Source organism: Syngnathoides biaculeatus, chromosome 10, assembly GCF_019802595.1.
Source record: "Syngnathoides biaculeatus isolate LvHL_M chromosome 10, ASM1980259v1, whole genome shotgun sequence".
Lineage (NCBI taxonomy): Eukaryota > Metazoa > Chordata > Actinopteri > Syngnathiformes > Syngnathidae > Syngnathoides > Syngnathoides biaculeatus.
Window position 1 is genome coordinate 11782873 of NC_084649.1, and position 19134 is coordinate 11802006.

The 19134-nt window shown below is 43.2% G+C and overlaps 1 protein-coding gene across 2 annotated transcripts in view; it reads right to left on the reverse strand.

Annotated features, from left to right (window-relative positions):
* foxp4 (forkhead box P4) overlaps nucleotides 1–17698 on the reverse strand; it is a 97125-nt gene extending 79427 nt beyond the window's left edge. For both annotated transcript variants that reach the window (XM_061832964.1, XM_061832963.1), the window contains exon 1: nucleotides 17198–17698. The gene's annotated coding sequence lies outside the window, so the exon portion shown is untranslated. The remainder of the gene's footprint in view (nucleotides 1–17197) is intronic.
* Nucleotides 17699–19134: the final 1436 nt, after the last annotated feature.

Consider the following 19134-nt stretch of genomic DNA (forward strand, 5'->3'; position numbering starts at 1 on the left):
TATATATATACATGTTTGTGTGTGTCAGGCACAGAGATCATTGAGCACCCATTCGGTCAATAGTTTTTGCGAAATCGCCATCTTTGTCACACGCTGACTATTCTCCGCATAAAAGCGATTTTAATTCAACCGGCTGGCTCACCAACGATTTGAAACGCAAATATGTGTGACAAAATCAGGCAATCACTTTGTCGGCGTAGAAGCCAATGGCTGGGCAAAGTGTCACCCAAAACACACACGCACACATTCACACGTACACTCTGCCGGGCCAGTGATTGTGGTGGTGCAGCACATCTGGTAACATCTGGATGTATTTTACAAGTGTTTACATTTCCAAAATGCTGAAAAAGTAGACCAAAAGAGAGAATGAAGAAAACACTCCAGGTACCAGAAGAATATTGAAGAAAGCAACTTTTCCCAGATGTGGAGAGTTTCCAACCTACCACAGTAGACATATACACAGCGTCGCAAATATTTGTTAGGATCTTGGGCCAACAATAACTGACGTTTGTGGTTCGCTAATTGGCAAACTATAGCCTCCTTTTTGGGGAATTTTGTCCCATCAAGCCTCCCTTACCTTAAATCAGACACACGCATTGCTGGTTGACAACTACTCTTACGCACTCACCGCTGCACATAACGCAGCAATTCCTGCAGACACACAAAACCACCCATGCAAACACACACTCACAAAAACAGCTGCATTTCAATTTTTCTTCCCCTAAATGACGAAAACACGAAAACAGTTGGACTTCATTCAGCCTAATCAAAGCTGACATGAAGTACAGGCTCCGTCAGATGATGTCAGCAATGAGGGGAAACACACACACACACACGCATTCACAGTCTGTAGGATGAAATTTCAGCGACTGGGTGTAATTTACCAGTGTAAGTTGAAACCAGACAGGAAAACATGTGCAATTCTAGCAACAAATAAAGCGTGCAAACTGAGACTGAGGATGCTGCGCATTATTCACACACACGCATACACACCAGGCATATTGTTTAAGTATGCTAAAGATGGGAGGTAGCTGTGCTGCTACAAAACATGCTTGAATTCATGTGGCATGACTTTTTGATTGGGGTCCCACACAAAGTGTCCTTGGGATCGTTCTAATCCTCTCAGATATTCTACTTTCCCATGGCCCACTATAACCTCCTCTCACTGACACGCACACGTATACACACACACACTCACACACACAAGAGAGCTTATTAAAGCAAGGTTTCTGACGGATTTAACATCAGGAATGATTGTTAACTTTTAGCACTAAAAAGACTTGAAGGAGGGAAAAAAAAGGAAAGAAATTGACGATCCGGCCAGACGCTCGTATCACATGACAACTGGACTGCAGCTGCAAGGACCCCTGGGAAAACGGCCCACTGCCATCCCTCAGATCACGCCGAGTCGGGAGCCAAGCGGTAATGACGCCATGCTTCGACATCGTACGTCCGTACGAAGCACAGAGTGGAATCCGAGTTTAAAAAAAAAGAAGGTATCACAGTCAAGTGGTAAAATAAAAATAAAAGTTAATCACCGTGAAATAGATTAAACCTATTAAGAGGAACGTATGCTGAAGGTGACAGAAGAAATTAATTTGGCTCAACTATTGAGACCCTTACCTCCACCCCGCTATAGGATTTCCACCAAACTAATTATCACGCTCCACTTTCAGAAATAATAAGGAAAGTGCTTAATAGGTCTGGATTTACCCCTGCATTCATATGTCCATTTAACATCCCCGCTTTCATGCCCACACACTCCTTCCTTAATGCAATTTCACATTCACGTTTTGAAATAGGGGAAGGAATTATTTTTTCAAGTGGTGTCAGGATTAGAATATACAAGCAGCAATATTAAAAGACTGTTAGGTTTGCAGCGAGCACGTCGAGCCTGAGTGGCTGAAGCGAAGGTAAAGATGTTAATGTTTTTGTCACACTTGAGGACAAAGGAGAAAATTACAATGAAAGCGCAGCTATCTGATTAATCTTCCCTCACTGTATATTAATTTTCTCCCCTCTCTGATTTATGCTACTTGAGATTTAAATTTTTTAGCAGAGCACAGATAGGAGAAAGCTCTACCAAGCCAGAAACTCACGTCTGTTTATTTTGTCAGCCATTTGCTCCAATTAGAACAACATCGAAATGCAACTATTTTTTTCATCTCAAGCATTATTTTAAATGATTTTTTTTTTTTTTTATGTTTTTCACTTGGTTATGCGCCACTCATTTGCATTGTAGCGCCCAGGGCAGTGCAGCGAGTCTAAAGTGAAAAATGCAGGTTAGGCCAGTTTTGTTCATTATCTGTGTGATAAAAGTAGAGCCATAAAGTAGAATAAATAAGGAGATTGACCAAGCTCTTAAGTTGGAATTTATGTTTTATTATGTTTTTCATCACTTATTTATGCAATTGAATTAATCAGATATTGTTGGAGAATGAACAAAATCTCTTGTATTTTTCTTTTAAGACGCACTTCTGTTATAAAGTGTAATTATTCCACAACGCAGCTATGATCTGGCGTTTGCCTGGCCAAATCTCAAGAAAGCAAGCACAAAGACCAAAAGAATAAGCATCAGACATCAGCTGCTGAGCTCAGAAAGAAGTTATCAATCGCTTACACAATTAAGTCATCGCACGCAACAACTTAAGTCATGTGCGTCTAGCAACAAGTCTCAGACCTCACAAATGTCGTTATATTTTATGACTCATTCTCACTTAGTAATATTTTTTTTTTCATGATTTATTTTGTTCGACCAAACTACAGACTTGTCTGTCTTTCATTTTATGCACTCAACAAAATAACTTCTTGGATATGCAGTATAAAGTTTTTGAATATCACCGATGACAGTTTTCTTTGTAGCTTTCAGCTAGATAAGGGGAGAAAATGGGAAGATGATGTCACATTTGCTTTCCAATTTATGAAATAATTAGCGACTAAAATAGCTCCAAAATCCCAGCAGTGACACGACTGAAATTCCTAAATAACTCCCAAGTCACACACACACAATTTGAAACGCAAGAATGATCACGTATGAAATAAAACGTGATGACTAAATGAGCACATGGATGAGCTTCTCTCCCTCACTGGTCAGTTGTTCCACTGTTAAACAGATGAGGCATACTTTCACACTTTTTCCAAAACTTTTTAACGGTGGCTTCTTGGCCTCTGCAGTCATGTCAGCATAGCGTCTATTAAAACCGCATGTGGGCCCGGCCCGCCGACACACACATGCACGCACACCCTCTGCTTTTATACGCTGAACTTCTAACCTCTTCCTACACCGCCACATCTGGGCCTCGGTGGTAAAATGTCCCGAACCTTCCTGCGTACATAACGTCTGAGTAGATAAAAATACAGATGGCGGCTGGCATCAGTGATCTAGATTTGATTAGATGTCTCCTTATAGTGACCAATTGAGATTGGCTAATAAGGCAGAGATAAACTCCAAATGTCCATAGGGCTAAAAAGTGAGAGCCAAGATCCCTCTGTGACAATTTGCGGCTAATTCATCGACTTTTCAACATGCGGAGGGCAGACTGTTTCGATAAGAATATGCACAGACTCACACACAACTCGAGAGAAGGCTTTAAATAAGCAGAGATAGACATCAAAGATCTGATTTTAGCCTGCCACCCGCACAAACACGTGTAAAGTAAGACACAGTGGCACATTATTTAAATAAAGCCCGCCCTGTCACCCGCTGATGCGTATCTGGACAAGTCAGCCTGAGATAAAGTCACTCAACAACTACAGCAATCGATGGAAGTAATTTATTTACCTCACCGGGCAATATCTGCTCTGTCTTCAGGAAGCAGAGAAAAGGGAGATTTGGCAAGCGTGTGTGAGTGCTGTGTAAATTAATCTAGCAGCAGCCACATTCAGAGCCGTGCATAAATCCATAAAACAAGCAGAGGTTAAAACAGCTCACATTATACACACACACACAGACACACAGCAGGCAAAGGTCCAACACCAAAACCACTCCTAGAATCACAAGAGACATGAAACGTCATCTCGCTTCCATTACTATGATGTGCCATCCCTGGATATTACTAAAAGGTAAAAAAAAAATAAAAAAAACAAAGTTAAGAGTTCTTTATTTCTCTTTCTTTCCATTCAAAACCAACACGGTGAAGTGAGACCTGTCCACGGCCCTTAACTTTAACTCAATGAAATAAAAGGCACTTAACTAAGCCTCAATGGCGTGCAGCACACACATGCACACGCATGCACTTATCCCCCCCACCTCCTCCGATGCTCATGCATATGCATTTTCATTGTGATTTATGCACCCTGGCGGGGGTGTGGGCCTATCTGAGCGCAGGGCCAACATACAGGTCAGCTCATTTGTAAATCAGTTGCCTATTTATGGATGTGTTTGGAGTGTTTCTGTGTGATGTAGGTGCACGTTTGTGAGCATGTTTGTGCCAATAAATTTGTGCTTATTGGAAGAGGTCACGGTTCTAAACAGGCTCCTAATTACAGTGGCAGCTTCAATCTCTATATTTATTGGCGTCGTTAAGCTTCTTAGCGTTGTGTAAATCACAAGAGTCCTGCACAATCTATATGTGTCTGTGTGTGTGTGTGTGCTTGTGTGCGTTCTGCTGAGCCCTGACTACTTCTGCCAACCGGTGGTCTAACCCAGCACTTTGAAGCAGGAAGTTGCCTCACTTTCTGACCTCTCATATTATTCCGAGAGGGGGGAAAAAAGCCTGTGGAAACACGCCTTCCTATCAGGAATAGATCTGATCACGTGCAATGAATTATGGGAAAAAGTTTGACAAAAAGTACACCCAAAGACGTGTTAGGGTGAAATGCCCATTACGGTGTGCTTCCCTTTTGTGAGCATTCAGTGCTTGTTGCTCCACCTCCTCCCACCTCCTCTCGACAACAGATTTTGGGCTAATAGGGCAGCTGCTGGTCCCCCTTCAACCCCTCCCCTAAAACCCTGCTACGCTGTTCCCTGCAATCCTTCCACCCCAGCTCCCTTCCAAGAAAAAAAAAAAAAGCCCAAGAGGACGCCTGTTGTTTTCAAAATGTTATTGATGCGCCTGTGAATGGAAACGTTGAAACTGTTGCTGATGAAAAAGTTTTTCTGTCCAGTGTTTTCCCAGAGCTACCACATACATTCCCGACTTTTCCAAGATCAGCCAAACACTTTAAAGGCTCAGCAATTCTTGTATGATAATGATCATATAACTATTCTATATTATATGTATAACTAGAAGGACACAAAGTAGAGGAACCTTTACTCAGGTTAAATTATTAAAACAAGTGAAAACAATTCTTAGAACTTTGTATTTGCTTTTGTTTGTCCTTTTGTTAGTTAGTTAGGCTATTTCCTGGTTAATGGATGATGAAGGACAGACAAAGGGATGCAATATGATCCAGTGCTTTGGAAGGACACAACAGTACATATTGGCTAAATTGATGAGAAAAATTATTATAATAGTGTAGATCAGAGCCAGATCGTGACCAAAATGAATTGAAAGGTTGTCGAAATATAATAACCCTTTTCTTCCTACAATTTTTATGGACATTGGTTTTGTATTGTGTAAACTTCCTGCGTCCTATTAGTCAATGTTTTACAAGTCATAGTGACAGCTGTAAGAGGTGGCGTTGTAAAAACAAAGTTGGTGAAGATGGGAGGTTTTTGCTCAGTATTGCATAGATATCCTACAGACAAAGCCAGAATGCTAACGCTTTTGCTTTTGTTAATCCATTGTTGCAGCGTGTCCCAAAATAGTTCAGCTCAAGACCCAAATTTGGGATTTTATTTCTCACCCTAACTTAAACTAAACGTACGTATGCACTGTGTTGCTATAAAATATACATATTGTGGATGAAAATGAACTAAATAAAAAAAACAGACAACAATTAATGTAAATCTGAAATTCCTATGAAAATAAATTGTGCGGCAATCACTGAATATCCTACAATGCCCTTTTTCAACTCATTTTGGGTTCTGAATGGCCGCCTTAAGGTCGACAGTGTGAGCTGTTGCATAACACTCCAACATGATCCAGATAAACACAAACGTGTCAATCTATGGACGCGTGTGTAAGCGAGCTCATCAAGATGCGTTATAATTCCCAATCACACAGTGTTTGAACACGTGTGTTTAGGATACTCCTGTGTGGAACAGGAGCCAAAGTGTGGTTGACCCCCCACCCAACCCCCCGCCCTCTCCCCCTGTACGCACACATTCACACGTACATGCAAAAGCCTCATAAAGACGCTGACTTACTCACACGGTTCCCTATTTAAAAAAAAAAAAAAAAAGGCCCTCCACTTCATTAGGAAAGTAAACACAAGTGCTGTCTGAAGTGGCTAATTAGAGACTAATTACTCCCCGCTCGTTACTAATGCAAATTAGATTACGCTGCTTAACTTCCTCGTGTCCACAACGCTGCTGTTAATTGAGGCCTTTTGAAATTAAATTACCCGCTAATTAGCATATCAAAACCATTAATTTTGCGCAACAAGGAGTGGAGCGAGGGGTTGTGTGGGGGGAGTGGGGTTGAAAAACAACAACAAATGCCAAATTTTCTTAATGAGTTCTACTAATTGAATATGTATGCTCAATCCGGGGAGGGGGGGGGTTGCACTAGGAATACCTATTTGTTTGATGCGCACGTGTGTGTTTGTGTATGTGTGCGAGTTGCCGAATGGAAACAGCATGTACCATAAGAGCGGCACATAATTAAAGCGACCAAAGACTTTGTCAGTCACTGAGTGCGAGACGCCGCTCAGGCAAGGATGAGATGGATGTTCATCTCTTGAGAGGGGAAAGAGAGGAACCTTGAGAAGGTGTGTGAGTGCATGTGCATACGTGTATCCGTGCAAGTGTTTGTCCAGGCATAAGATGTCTTTGAAGTAAAGAACTTGGAGCTCTTGTAAAGGCCCCCGACCCCCTGCCAGCACTTTCTCTGCATCTAACTGGCCCCTCTTCACCTCATTTACAATACCTATGCAACTACACACACACACACACACACACACGCGCGCACACACATGCTCACAGTCACATTTTATGGTCACTAGCAGGTGAACAGCGCAATCTTTCATCCAAGCTGGATCAGATTTTCCTTTTTCCTCTCACTGAATAGACGATTTAAACTTTACGTATTAGAGAGGAGGAGTCAGTTTGCCTGCTTCTGAATAAGCGAGCGCATACACGTGCACACACCACGCGCAGGCAGCCAAGCCAGTGCCTATAAACGGCGTTCATCTAAAGATCCATCTCAGCCTAGTAATGTAAAACCGGCAGAAATAAAGTTATTGTCCCATTTCCTATAATATAACTGCCTCTGCAATCAAGGTACATAAAAGGCCGCGTGTCCCTATGAAAGTTTCATCTTTTTCACTTTTTCTCCCATTAGCCCTTAGAAGATAAATGAAAAAAACAAAGAATGGTAAGCATGTGCAAAAAGAATGCCACCATTAGGTGTAAAAATGTTAGGATTCTTTTAACGGGATGCACAGATCCTCCAAAACAATATTTACCCTAATTTCTACAATTATCATATTAACTGGTTAGAATTGGAGAATGTTGATTAAAAAATTGATTATTCATCTGTTTCCTTTCAGAGTTTCTTCTTAATCAAAATCTAACATCCTTGAAAAATTAATTTGAAGCCATTTCTTATCAGTTAATTAAATCAGGTTGGGTTTTTCTTTTCGGCGCGGCATGATTAGAACGGTTCTGTTCTCCTCTGTTCAGACAGCATGACGTTGGAGGGGGAACTTTTCACTGTCTCATCAAACATTCACCAGCACAAGAATAGTACTTCTTTGAAGGGCCCGCCGCCGATGTCTTTTCTTTCTCCCCTCTTCCGAACCGGCGCCGCACTGATAAATTGTGTTACACCCAATAGATCTTTCTCTCTCGTTAACACATTCTCATTAACGGACAGAGAAAGCAAAACGAAAAAGGGGAGGGGAAGAGAAAGGGGGGGTGAGGGGTGTCGGTGGAGAGAACGAGAGGAGGGAATAAATGGGAGCCAACGGGAGTGATGAAGTCACGTTCTAACATGCAGCAGGTTATAGGCATCAGAATCGATAGATTGATTAATATTAATTGATCGTGTGAAATTGAGGAAAAACTGTCGGGTACACTTCAAATCGTTGGAACTGTCATTTCCCACTGAAATAAAAAAAAGATAATTGATGAAGTGATGATTATTGTCTTCCTAGTCGAGGACAATTGGTTAATATGAGGATTGCCTGGGTTTGTTTAGTCAAAAATTTGAATGCGCCAAGCATTATAAAAATAGATTTCCTTGACATAGATTCCACTTTGTATCCTGCTGGATTTATTCATCAGAGGGTGACTTCACCTGAGAAAACTAGTTTTCTATTTCTAGAGGAATACTAATTATAAAATCTCTGCCCCTGGCAAAGGAAAGCCCCTCTTGGAGAGCGTGAGAGAGAGAAAGAGAGCGAGAGAAGTCCATTCAGTGCCATCAGACGAAGATAAGTTCTCTCTCTACTTGAGCGATCAGCAGAGCAGAACCGAACAGATACAGCGCACTCGGCTCATCTGTCCATCCGGCCTCCTCGGGGAGGGAGGCGGGGAGGAGGAGAGGGGGAGATGAGGAGGAGAATAAGAGGGAAAAATCAGTTGGATAGAGAGGAGGGTGGAATATTTCTGTGATTGGGTCATCAATGGAATGAGTATTAGAATTGAGCGATATTTCAAGATCAACCAATCAATGCGCCCCCCTCATCAGACAGTCAGCCCCCATTAAAGCTCCAGGGCAGAGTTGCTCGTACTTCCATCTGTCCGGATTTCGGTACCCCTGTTTCTTCCTCTCTTCACTCCAGCTGTCCTCCATCTTTCTCCGGGGGAGAAGGGAGAATTCTTAAAGCCACAATTACTGCATACAACTATCAATTTCCCCTTCAATTAACCCTGCGGGAGGGGTTGTGGGGGGAGGGGAAGAGACATTCAAATTTGGGGGAGAGAGCGCTGCATGGGCCCACTCCTCCCGTTCTCAGCATTTTCCCCTCCAGGGTGGAGTTGCGTTTAGGCAGCGAATTACATCTCAACAAGACCGGCTTGACCCTTTCACTAAAGGTCAAGCTGCACAGTACAGCCCAGGTGACCTGTTTTATTACATTAATGGCAAATGGGCCTCCTCTTCCACAAATAAACACTGCATAACACGGAACCTTTGCAACAGTGAGTGCCTAGTGGGGGAAAAGGAAATACAGAAAAGAGAGAAAGAGGGCATGTCAGTCATGTGATGTTTCTTCTATCAGTCAATCCGCAGCCCGATGGTGAGACCGATTTTTTTTTTTTTAAGTTTCATTCCGTCCGCCCACTCTGCGGGCAATCTGATGACAAGCCCAACAAGCCTGTCGGTCAGCCTCCTGTCCCATCTGTCCTCGTTCTTCCACTGTAGTCCCCTCCCTGCAGATTCTGTTGACGACAGGCCGGGCCTGATCAACTGTTTCTCAGTGACCTTTAGACAATGCAAAACTGCAGCAACACATGTTGCAGATTAGGACTGCGGGTCGCATGCGGCAGCGCTGACCTTCACTAGCCAACAGGCGCCTTTCCACGTGACTTTCCTCTTTTACTTACTGACGAAAAACCTAATAGGAGGAGTACAGCAAATTTAGCACTCCACAGTCAGTGGCATCTAATTTATTTCAGGGACGAGCAGGTGGAGTGACAAAATGTTCATTCAGCCAGGAGTGTATTCAGACCACCAAACACAATTTGTGACCTTTTTGTACGATGAAAGCATACACAAATCTGCGAGCTTACACGGCAGCCAAATGAGAAATGTGTGTTAATCCACGGCGGCTGAGCATGAAAATATTGAGTTAACAAATGGGACGGGAATGCTTCTGAAATGTCTCCATTTTCCGTGGTTCACTTGTATTGTGTTGAATTTGCTGAAGGGTCTGATTGATTGACCTTGACGCACATTCCTGTCAAATCACTGCTAGAGAATTAAATGATTGCTATTGAACGAGCGCGACGAGAGGTTGCAAATGTTGGAAGTAAACTGTGATGACAGCCGGGATGTAATGAAGAGGCTGAGAGGGAACGCAGAGCCGCCATAATTAGAGACAACGGGCTTGACAGCGAGACTCGGAGTGAGCCCGAGAAAGAACAAGAGGAAGAAGAAGAAGAAGAAAAATAAAAGAGAAGTGGAAGTTCTTCGACACGCAGGTGGCCTTACGCAGCTTGGACACCGAAAAGAGCGCATGCCCATGAAGAGCTATGTTAGAAATATCTAAATGCACACAGGGATTTGCTTGTTTGATTAGCACAAATAAGGAGGACAACACGTTCAGACTGAAATAAATGAACTTTTGGATCACAAAATAAATATTAGATTAATCGGCTAAATTTTGGGAAAGAAAACATTTTTTTTAGAATGCGAGTGATTCTGTTACAGCAAAGGAATACATAATACACAGAATAATAATGCACAATTTGCCTTTATAAAACAAAAACAAAAATCACACACTTCATTTGCTTCCATTTCTAAAGAGCCCTTTGTCTTTTTTTTTTTTTTTTTTTTACAGAGCCCCCCCTCCTATCGCATCCCCAACTCTGCAAGTCTTCAAAGCCTAACAACACAAACACGCACCCTTCCCTCCTTAGGCTGGCAAAGCCACTCTGGACGGCAATCTTGATCTGGCAGGATTAGGATACTTTTATTTCCCCGAGAGCCAAAGACGGGGAAGAGGTGAGGAAGGGCCAAGTCGGAGGCATGTGTGTATGTGTTTAAATCCTTGGATAAATGTCAGAAAATGACCGGTGACAACGGCAAAATACGACCATGTGCTTGCCAGGCACGACATCAGCACAATGTCGCAAGTTCTGATCTAAAAATCAACTTATAAAAAGATAATAGACACATTTTAAAAAAGATCATTAGTTTATGATCTAGTCGTCTTGTGTAGGTAATCTGAATCCAATTTATCGAAAAAAAATAAAAATGGTGCAGCTCTAGCTTTGACTGTTGCTAAGGTGTACCTAATGGAGTGGCCAGTGCATTCACACATTCATAATCAAGTGGCTCAGAAAGGAGGCTCATCCCTCCCCGCCGTGATGGAAGAGGGGACAAGAGGCCGAGGAAGGTGGAGGAAGGGTGTTAGGGAGGAGGGGATTACACAATTATTCAGATAACAGCTGGGAATAATCTAGTGGCAGATGTCTCTCGGCCAACAATGCCCACCGCACACAAACGCGCATGTGTAAGCACATGCACGCCGACACCACTTTCAATGCCCAGCAAAAGAGCACAAAGTGGGGAGGAGAGGGAATGAAGAAAAAAAAATAGCCTCCGATGGGTCGGCACGAAAGATCTCAATCCCCCCTCCAGGACTGAAGCGCTTCAACCTCATCTGTAACCCTGACGAATGAAATCATCTTTAAAAATAATATCCAACTATCTCTTTGCAATGATGAACTACCCGAAAGAATATATACAAGTTTGGAAAACTGATGATCTCTTTGCTTTTTCTTTTCCGTCACAGCCGCTTGAAAAACAGAACCTAAAACCAGAGGAATTCAGTCCCGAGCGGAGAGAGAGGTGGAGGGTCACGCGGTGATTGACAGCTAATTGGATGTGGACATACACACACACGCACACACACTCGCACAATAAGTGTATCCACATCCACACATACAGAGGAACAGCATCTCCTCCACTCATGATAGCAGCACCCCACTAAGGAGGATGAACCCCGCTCGGGTAAGTAAAGCTTGCTCAGTGTCTTTACCTCCATGGCCAAAGCCGCGCACAAAGCAGGAGTTCAAAAACAACAACACCAAAAAAACAACTATAGCCTTTTGTCATTTTTTTTCCTCTGGAGAAGATAAGCAAACTATTTAGAAAAAAAAATCAGCGTTCCTAAGCACCGGTCTCATCTAATCTCCCCTGTGAGGTTACATGCGGCAAGAGGAAGGAAAAGGGCGGGCCGGCCGGGTGTCAAAAGCTCCGTCAATCCGTCAAGCTGGGCCGCCTATTGTGATTTTGTCGAACACTGGCTAACAGCTCATCCTGTCAGGGGATTGATCATCCCGCACGGCGCCTCACATGCTAATAGCTTAAGTCGGCATCCCGTGTCCCCCCCCCCCCACCTCCTCCGGAACTAATACCACAAATACTAATACCATAAAAGAGCTTCAGCAACACTTTCGCCAACATCCCGATACTTGACGGATTAGAAGACGTAATGAGATGCATTTAAATGGTTATTACCTCCCCGGTCCACCACGACGTAGAACACAAGCTAAAACTGCCATGTGCGCTCCTGCTGAATTCTGATGCACGGCAAGCAACTACAAATGCAGGAAATCCAATTAAATGAGAGAAGAATAAATAACTGTTTGTTTAAAAGTTTCAATGATGCTAACTTTATGAAGCAGGTTGTCAATCTGAACACTGCAGTGAAAGCATTTGCTCATCGCCGCAGCAGCGCGTAGGGCGAGCGTGCGCTCGAGAGGCCTGTAGCGCGTCTCCTCAGTCAGACGATTTATGAAATGCACGCCTCGGCATCGCCATAATGCCGCGAGACGCGCACTTCGCAGCTGTCACCTACCCTTCGCTACCATCCTTTTCAAAATACATTAAAGCGACGGCGCACAAAGTTGAGTCGCATTGTTGTTCCGAGCAAAGCTTTTCACTGATCTGCTCCCTCGCTCCTCCGCTGGATTGACGGCCGCCCTGTCAATCTGTCGCGCCGCTTTCCAAGGCGCCAACGGCTCTCTGATGAAGCGCTTACAAAAAGGTCAGAGGGGTGGAGGCGAGGGGAGCCGACTGTGGCGATAGGAAGGGGAGGAAAGGGAGTCGCGGGACGGAGTGAAGGAAAATCCATAACACAAATAAAGCTGTCAGCGGCATTGCGGAGTTAGCACGAGACTGGACGACCAACGAGTGATTGCTCATCAAGATGCTCCATTTGAAACACACCCTATAAACACCAGTGCATGTTATTTTTTCATTGTCATCAAATGAGTTTTTCCACAAAACAGCCTTTAAGGTCACTGAAAACTTAAGTACAAGGTGAAACTTGTTCACCTTTGTCCTTATAATTATGTGTCCACATAGTCTTTTCTGGCTGATTTGTTGTTATTGTGCCTCGTCCAGATGAGACGAGAAGGAGCACGAACCATCTAGTGCGCTTCCGATCTCGTGATCCTTTTGAAACTGCTTCTCTCGGTCGTCGATACTTGAAAAGCGCCGCCACCTCTTTACTTTCCGATCTGCTCTCATTCCTCCAGACTTTACACTGACGGCACCCCCACCCCCACCACCCTCAAGCGTGCCCCACCCCTCCAGCTCTCGCTCTTTGCTCCAGCCATGGCCTCAGGTGCCAAACGCACCCTGGAGAGGCTGATCTAATGCTTCCTCAGCTGTAATGACCCACGCCTCAAGAACTCTTGGACGCTCCTACCAGCCTTTTCACTCATATGTTCTATCTTCCTCTCTGTCCCTCACTTCCCTTTTCAACACCCCCACCCCGCTGACACCCGCTCATAGGAAACAGCCCCTTCCGCTTCAAACTGTTGGGTCACTCCTTCCCACATCCATCAGCTGTTAATGGGATGGTGCTCTGCGGAAGTATTGAAAAGACTCAAAATGGGCCCGGCCTACATAGAATTAGGATACTCCGCGTGTCAGACACTTGAATCGAAAACCAATGAGTCATCTTATCAATTAGTAAAAAAATACAATAGTAATACATGATAATTCAAGAATATGGTTTGAGACCATGACAGCTCCTTTTAAAGACAAAAGGCAACAAAATGGAACACACGCCTCGCTCACAGGTGGCCAACATCTATTTAAGATACGTCTCTGGGCATCTTTCATGCCTTTCTACTCCTCCTCTTCCTCATCCTCCTGTTCTTCCTCGCCCCGCTCTCCTGCAACATTACAGTACGACGCTCTCCTCCTGACCCGTCAGGAAAACACGTCTCATCTTTGAAAAATGTGCAGGGATTTATTAAACGCGTGCGCTCACACACACACACACACACACACACACACACACACACACCACACACACACACATTGAATCTTCTACTTCTCCTAAATAACAAGCTCAATTTGAACCACATGTATAATCAGGACTCAGTCAAAAGCAATGTGGCGGCAGTTTCGCCATGCCGTCAATCACTCCAATACACTACCAGAACATATTCCCACTTGCTGCACTTTGATTAATTTGTCAATTATATCGCATTAGTAATTTTAGGGCTCCAACACTCAGCATTAATAATTGTACATTGATAATTTTAGGGATCCAACACATTTTACAACTGAAAAAAAAAGCATCGGACAAAAACACAACTATGGAAATGAAATGCATTATTTGAACAATGTTAAAATCATTCTTATTGATTACATTTTTCTGCCAATGGTTTTATGCAGCGCATTAATGATCATTTCAATGGCGATTTTTTTTCACTGCCCTCGTGGAAACGTTTTCTCGTTCTCTGACGGCGGTGAAAATTTTAACAGTTCAATTATTATTACAGCTAAATGGCACCGTAGAAGAAAAAAAAAAAAGCCGCCGGTATCTCCCGCTTGTCGGAGCCCACATGTTTACGATAGCAAAGTCATATACGGGCACTCTTCAACATCACTTTGCATCCAAAAGCCCACTCAGACTTGTGGGCTGGGGTGAGCAGCATTTTACGGACACAGCCGACGCACAGGACATTTAAAACTTCTAATAGTGTCCATTTTCACTGGAGCAGCCCCAGTGAATTTTGAAAAAAAAAAAAAAAAAAAAAAAAAAGCACTTTTGTACATACTCCTCATTGTACACATACTATCAGCAGCCCTTGTGATGGAGGTGAGAGGACCCTCTGAGTGACTTTATGGAGTAAAACAATCATGCCGGCATGGCTTTTAATTCTTTCTTTTTTCAGCATATGAGCATTATTGCAATTTTTACCCAACTATAGAGGATTTCCCATGCATGCAGTCACACGCGCACAATGCTTGGACATCAGACACACACACACACACACACACACACTTAACTAGCCGTTGGAAAGTCTCGGACTGATAGTGGTCGGTCAGAGCATCGCACGACAAACAAAACGTGACGTGGAAAAGACACAGCTGTCGGGATAGATGAGATGAGAAGGGGGGGAAAAAGAGCAAAAGTGGGGGGGGGGCAACACTGAAGGGGGGAAAAAGGTGTTGATTGGGAGACAAATGCACAATAGTGGGGAAGGGTAAAGAGAAAGAAAGGCTCACACACAAAGTTTCTTTCCTACTTAAAATGTAACTTACACTTGCCTTTTGTTTCAAGGTTGTTGAATTTCATCAAAAGACACAAAAAAACATCTTAACGTGTTAACCTTGATGCAGTTGAGGAATGGAATTTGACTAAATGCAAAAAAAAAATACTCCACAAAGCTGCTGTAAATGTATTTGTTTTGAGATGTGACTGATGGTCCCGTAAAATGCAGCATTCAAAATCCACATTATCAATCAATACTTTTTTGGAAAAAGAAAAAAAAACATTCAAGAAGAGTCTTAAATATGCTCTTGTGATATTGTGAGGATTCCTGTCATTTTCTTTCAAAAGAGTGAATTTTAACACATTTACTTCTCTTGTGTCAGTTCATTAAAAGTAATGGTAATACATCGTTAACATTCTTATTTCACTTTCAAGACTTTTACAGGAGGCCTATTTGCATTTGACAGCAAACGGGTGTGCATTTTTTCCCCTTCTTTTTCAATCTACATAAAATTCCAATTTGACGCTAGGCAGTCGCCACCAAGTACCTGTCTGACACCACAAATGTGACAAGGTCATAAAGGATGATTGAAAGCTTTTGCATCTTTTTTTAAAGTGCAATTAAGAGAGAGGGGGAAAGAAGCCAGCGAGGAAGATGGAGTGGAAACAATACAGAAGGAAAATTTTGAGAGATAGACGAGATGACAGATACAGTAAATAAAACTAATTATGACAAATGTCCCGAATCCCATCAATCAAGTGGAAATGATGCAGGTGTCAAGTTGACCATTGACACACAACAAACTATAGCAATTAATTGTCTTAATTATTCCCCCCGCCCCCCTTTTTTTTGTCCACATCCGTGGGTCATAACAACTAATCTTCTTAATGCTTCACGTGGAAAATGAACATTTAGGGTGTCAGCAGGAGGTGGCAACTAAGTGGTTACGTTCAGTTAAAAATGTACATTCAACTCCACCCTGAAATGAATTTTGTTTATTATTTTCTAAAATTGTGGAATACATTTCTAATTGTTATTTTGCATTCAAGAAAACATTTTCCTTTTTAAGTATGTCCAACATATTTGAACGAGTTCAACTTTAACTGTTTTGGGTTTTTTTGCACTCAAATGATGCAAAATTGCACAAAATCATCACTTCCAAGAAACCCAGCGAGGTCACACACGGCGGTTAAAATTTCAAAAAGTCAAAACAGGTTTGAAAAGAAGGTATTGTTCCTTGACCTGTTCACTAGAGCTTTTTTCTTCTCTCTCTCTCCGTCTCTCCCTTTCTTTTTAACACAATGAGTTTATTATCAGCAGCGAGGGGCTCATTAAAAAAAACGTTGTAATACAAAGATTAAACAAAAATTAAAATAACAACTAACCTAAAGAGAGGTGGACTTTAAAGTAAGGTGTTGTAAAATTACCACCACATAACTTCACGTCGGCGTTTATGGTCCAAAGACGTGTGGGGATTCATTAAGAGGGAAGTTACAATTTGCTTGTAAATAAATGACAAAAGCGGTTTGACCGCTGAGAGATAAAATAACGACAGAAAAAGGTCACCCCAAAGCTTACAAATACTATTGAGAAAACTTTTGGGGGGAAAAATACAAAAATTGATTTTTAAAAAATGTCTTGATGCCAAGCAGCGGGGGGACGTTTTGAATTTTCCGAGGTAAAAAAAAACAAAACAAGAAAAAAACAAGTTGACTTTTAGGTTGCCTATTGGAAAAGTTATGAGACAAAAAATGAGCGAGCAAGAGCACACACAAGAGAGAGCGCGTAAAGTGGCCACATTCGAGCCAGGAAGAGACACCTTTCCACGTGGTTACAGCGATTTATAAGTTACAAAAGCAAAAGGAAAGTGGGGAAAAGTCGTGTGTTCTCGCAGCGCGGACAAGACAATGCAATAATGGGAGTCCGCGCGCGTGCGTGTGCGCCCGCGTGCGTGTGTGCATGAACCTGTTCTCTCGTGTTGGGAAGAAGTCAACTTTCACGCCAGCGGTTGGAGCATGTGGGCAGCCCGGCTCCGACTCCTCTCGGCCCCCCGCGCGTCCACTCGCTCTCTCGGCGACAAAAACGCCACACGCGCCGGTGTGGGAGTGGGACACGCACACGCGGGGGAAAAACTTGAAAAAGTAAAAATAATTTGTAAATAAGATGAAGAAAATAAAGGAGCGTGGAAGAGAAGCGGAGACAGGGGGGGGAAGAAGCGTGCTCGGGAGTTAGTCCTCTCCTTGTTGTTGGCTTCTTTTGTGCGCCTCTGGAGTCAAGTCACAACAATTGTAGCGCTCAAAGTGTGCCAACCGTGCGCAACTTCTGCTTTGCTCGCCTCAGTCTAGCCTCTCCCGCTATCTCCTTAAAAAAAATTTTAAAAAAAAGCCTCTCCCGTTTGTCTTTTGCTTTTTTTTCCCAGCGCCACAAACTTGGTTCGCCGCCGCTCCGCTCTTTTTTGCCATCCACTCTGACGCTCCCTCGCTGGAAATCAGCCTTGAAACACCAGGGCAGCGTGCGTGCGCGCGCGCGCGTGTGTGTCTCTGCGCTACGTGTGTGTGCGCACGCGTGTTTGTGTGTGTGTGTGTGCGTTCTTCACAGGGACAGTTTTCGCGCTACCGTAATGCCTCTAAAGCAGGTGCGCCTTTTCAAAACTCCACCACAAGAGGAAAACAGCGCCTCTCTCTCCTTTTCCCATCATGTCAGATGATTTGATTTCTCATCGGGGAACTTTATTGTACACTTGCGCGTTCTCCACTTCAACATTTACTCGTGCTGCGCGTTTTGAGTGATTCTTATTGCATTCTTCATCCCCAATATCAAAAACGACAGATGGTCTATTCATTGACTTTTTTTTTTCATTAAAGTGTTCAGTGAAAAGAGCCCACTTGGTTGAAACAATGGTACAAAGAACATTAAATAGCAAGTAATGTCAAAGAATTAACAACAATGGGTCATGTTGGCATATTGGCCTTATAGTTCTGAGGTTGCAGGTTCAAATCTCAGCTGCAGCATTTCTATATCCATCCATCCATAATCCCAGCCGCTTATCCTCACAAGGGGCGCGGGAGTCCTCCAGCCAATCCCAGCCATCTTCAGTTTGCACCCCCCCCACCCGCCCTCCCAATGTTGACATGGGCTTTCCCCGGCTTCCTTTCACGTTGCAAAAACAAACATTAAGTTCATTGAAGACTCTTAATTGTCCACTGGGAATGTGACTGTATATGATTGTTTGTGTGTATGTGATGTGTAATTGACTGGTGACCAGGGGCGTGCAGAGAACTTCGGAGGGGCAGAAGCTCAGAGTAAAAAAAAAAAAAATAAAAGAGTAAGGGAGGGGGACATGGAACAACAGTTTAGAGCACCTTACCGCTGCCTGACCTAACGTTTTCATACATTGTCAACATTATAGACTAGAAAGATTGTTTTTCCAGTTGAATGGTATGTTTGTTGAACATTTGATCAATTCTGCTGTTAGAATACATTTTAGCAACTACACCACAAGAGTAGCTAAAAAAAAAAAAAGTTTAAAAATGGCTGTAAAATTGTGTGCATGCATGACTGTGTGTGTGTGTGTGTGTGTTGGGGGGATAATCAGAGGGGCAACTGCTCAGTTTACCTACCCTACAGTGCCTGTCACAAAACTTTTATAACTTCCATCCATCCATTTTCTTTGCCACTTATCCTCACGAGGGCTGTGGGAGTGCTGGAGCCTATCCCAGCTGTCAACAGGCAGGAGGCGGGTACACCCTGAACTGGTTGCCAGCCAATCGCAGGGTACATGGAGACAAACAGCCACACTCACAGTCACACCTAAATTAATGTTGCATGTTTTTGGGATGTAGGAGGAAGCCGGAGTGCCCGGAGAAAACCCACGCAGGCACGAGTACAACTTGCAAACTCCA